The sequence below is a fragment of the Nothoprocta perdicaria genome, unplaced genomic scaffold, assembly GCF_003342845.1.
Source record: "Nothoprocta perdicaria isolate Ctin4 unplaced genomic scaffold, notPer1 scaffold_158, whole genome shotgun sequence".
NCBI lineage: Eukaryota > Metazoa > Chordata > Aves > Tinamiformes > Tinamidae > Nothoprocta > Nothoprocta perdicaria.
In genome coordinates this window covers 1,422,075-1,426,236 of record NW_020454738.1, presented here as the reverse complement: position 1 = coordinate 1,426,236, position 4,162 = coordinate 1,422,075, and positions in this window count along the sequence as shown.

Below are 4,162 nucleotides of genomic sequence, written 5' to 3'. Positions count from 1 at the left end.
TGGCTTTCTTCCAGTCCTCCGGCACCTCCCCCGTTCTCCAGGACCTTCGAAAGATGATGGCGAGCAGCTCGGCATCTTTGGATATTTTTGATATTATCCATATTTTGTCTCCAGCTATGCTGGCAAGATACAAGTTTGCTTGATTTTCAGAAATATTTCAGAGGAATATTCCTATGTTGATTCCTACATCAAATAGATTTAATAATCAAAAGATATTAACTTAAAAGAAAAAAAGTAGCTTCAGTCAACTAGGCAAGTTCATCATTGTAACTGATTTTTTTTAACTCAGTTTATAATTTTCATGTATAAATGATTCTGTTAAGAGTTATTTTAATCAGCTGGATCTTACATCTTCAATAACTTCACTGAGCAATAAGCAGAGGTAAATCAAGATGATATGGAGAAGATGTCCGAGAAATAGTAAGAATTTCTTGAGACTTTGCTATTAATCTCTCAGACTTCATCCAGGGTATTAGAAGCATATGGAAAAGCCCCAGGCAAAAAAAAACAGGCAGATTTGGCAAGCTTTCCTCAACAGTAACTTATTAAAGAAACTATAATGGAATTTAATGATGGAATACAAGAGTTCATCAGCCACAAATTATATCAGCCCAAAAGCTGGCAGGGGTTCCAGGTAATGTATTAAATAACTTTTGGCCAACTTTTGGATCTTGAGGCCAAGGCCTAGAAGAATAAGGAGCAATATAACAGCTACTCTTACTGAGCAACRTTAGTACAGCTATTGTGTTCGGAGTGTCAGTTGACAGTGCTATTTATACATTTCCTAAAATGACTGATCTCACCTCAAAACCTCTTACTCATTGGGCTAAGGAAGAAAATGAAAGCATATATGGGAAAGGAGTTTTAAAATTGGGTCATACATTATAGTCAGCCTAAAAGAAAAATGCTTTTTTTTTCTGCAGACTCTCAGCAATGTGAATAGGATAGCTCTTTCCACCAATGTTTGGCTGTTCTCTCCYGTGCCCCAGTGCAGCGTGCTGCACTCGCAGAAATGCCAAGTCAGATGGCTAACTCTTAAGTGAAATTCAGCTSTTCTTGCTGCACTTAACCTAGATCATTTCAGTGATTCAGTTGCAGTTCAGCCCCTACAAACCACTTGGTTGGCCAAGCTGAGAAGAGCAGACAGGGTGTCAGTGAAACTGGGGTGGACAGGCAGGAATCTGAAGGGGTGTCTCTCTTCAATGAGGTTTATGATAATTAGAAGGTAATGTGGATCTCAGGAGCAGGCGTGTGCAGTGAAACATTGATGCTTAGGATCCCACAGGGATTCAGCTCTCTTCTGGTCTTGTGAACTGACCTGAACCGAATATTTGTGGCTGTGATGCATTAGGTGCTCCTGGAGCATCTTTGCCTCTTCAGTTGCACCCTGTGACATGAAGTGAAGTACAGAAAGTGGGAAGGAGAGGCTGGCAGATTTGCTGCAACCTTGAGCTTAATCAATATACAAACGCAGGGGCACCTGGATTGCTGCAGACAGAGGGTCTATCAGCACAGTACTAATGCGGATCTCTGTGCCAGTAGCTTCCTGGGCTTGAGTCCAGCCATAGAAGTGGACTCTCAATTCTCTCAGCTGCACTAGCTGAAAGAAAAGCAGGAGTTGCTCAATTTAAACTTTTTATTGCTATTTTCCTCCTCTTCATTTTATCATGCAGCTTCCAAAGAGTTCTTCTCATCTTGCTTATCTTTCTTTATCAAATGTACTCCTTCCCAATCTCAACAGCTCACAAACCAGAACTCCAAGGGACATGAATTTCTCATGTTGCTGCCTTATGCAGTGTCTGCATGCCTGGCTGAGGCATTGCTCAGTAAGGCTTCAAAACCAAACCAATCTTATCTGCTTTTTTTCCCTTAATCCAGTCATYCTGCAGGTGTCAATGGGAACCTCAAGAGGTTCCTGGAGGAAAACCTTGAGGAAGAACTTCTTCACTGTGAGGGTGACAGAGCACTGGCACAGGCTGTCCGGGGAGGTTGTGGAGTCTCCTTCTCTGGAGATCTTCCAAACCCACCTAGATGCCACCCTGTGCCCCGTGCTCCAGGTGTCCCTGCTGGAGCAGGAAGGTTGGACTAGATGATCTCTAGAGGTCCCTTCCAACCTCAACCGTTGTGTGATTCTGTGAACCTCTCTTTGCCCATCTGGCCTATGTGAAGGTCCACAAACATCCCAGGCAGAAGAAAGGAAGGTGCTTCCCTATTGCATATGTCTTCCATCTCATATTTTACTATGATAACTTGCTCTCACCATCCATAGCAAGTGGGAGAATTAATTATTTCACCGTATTCTTGATTTGTTCCATTACTCTGAGGTAAYTTAGGTATCTATATTACCTATTCAGTTCACTCATTTCTAAAATTTGAGAAAGAGAAAAAGCCCTTGATAAATACAGGGATTAGATTCCACAGTTGCTGGTTTCATTAAAAAGCCCAAGGACAGATGATATTTTGCATATTTAATTAGCCTATTTTTTTCATATAGAACATGTAAATGACAAACAGATAAACTAAAATGTCTTTTGTTTTGGTAAAATGGCATTGAACTGCAGAGCGATTCTGCTTCCATTGTTATATATGAAATACCATGCAATTTCCATGCTACAGCTACACTGGAGATTCTATAGTATTATCAAGTGTATTTACTGAGATTATTATTCTTACAATGGATGACTAAAGAATTAATATAGATGACACATTTAAATTATGTGATTGATAGGAATATGCTATTTAAAAGTATTTAAAAGTATTTAAAATTAGGAAGGGATCCTGAGACTTTCTTTACCTGAGTTTAGTTCATGGTTTATTGTAAGAAATAAATTCTCCTCTTGAATTATTTACAGTCCTAATGGCATTGCTTTCCCTTAGTTGCTGAATGTAGATAATATTTTATTTATAGAAATATTGCACATATTATATTTATTCAGGAGTTAGGGGAAAGTAATAATCAAATACACACCAAATATCTGAATAACTGCAAATTAAAGAAATTAGTAATAATTGAAGAGAGAAAATAGTTTATATTTGTAGAAAAAATATTTCCTATTTGTGACTAAATTATACCAATATTATGTTACTCCTGTGAAATTAACTTGTCACTTCTGCAGTAATTCTTTATGAGAGATGTATTAAGGTCATGCCAGAATTTCTAAGTAATCAGAAGTATTTCATAAAGGCAATAATTAAATGTGAGAAACTAAATRAGAATCGGACTACAGGATTAACTTATAAATGACATTTTGGCCACTGAACTTGAGTACATTGGAGCCTGTTAAATATTAACAGACAAGGGCTACAAAAGGATTAGCTTGGACTGTGAACAGATAATGTGAGAGGCAATCCCTTCTTGCTGGGTCTGAGTAGAACTGACAGTGTAATATTTTTCAGCACCTCTGAAGTTAAGGCAGAAAAGTGGATATCTACATGATATTATAAATTGTCTTTTTTTTTTTTTTTTTTTTTTTTTTTTTGTCAGAACATAAAATATGCGGAAATAGAAGAAATTGTTTCAAAACTTAACATTATTTCCACATTTGGCAGTTACGTTGTAAAAAGCACTATAGAATGTCATTTGTTGAAAATACATATTTTTATCTTATTTGGCCATAAAATCTAAAGACTAGCTGAAAAATCTGAAGATTGGCTAGTTATCCAGGAAACCTAAGCAGTAGGAACAAGAAGCAAACACCAGCGTGCAAGAGGATGATGATGGTCTTGTGAGTTTTCAGTTAATCTTTGTCTTTTGCTTGGATCTTTATGCAGCTGTCATTTYGGGCAGAGTTAATGAGATGCTGCATATTATTAGTATCATTAATAATGATTAATGATATTAGATTAATTAATAATCTAMGCTTTTAGAGTTGCGAAATAATCCTAACCAATCTCAATAAACCAAACTGCATCTAGAACTGGTTCCAGTAAAACCTTTGTGCCTACATTCAGATGGATTATTCTGCCATAGGAATCCAGTGTAGCGGCTGTGGTGGGCGCCTGGACTCAAAGAACTATCTGCTTTCCTGGCTGCTAGGCCCTGGTGACACCGACATGTAAGCATTACCCTCCATTTCGGAACTGCAAGAAGCTTCCTTGCTGAAGGAAGCTTGCTTAGGGGTCTCATAAGCTCTCAGAAATTGCTAAATTTGAACTGGTAGCC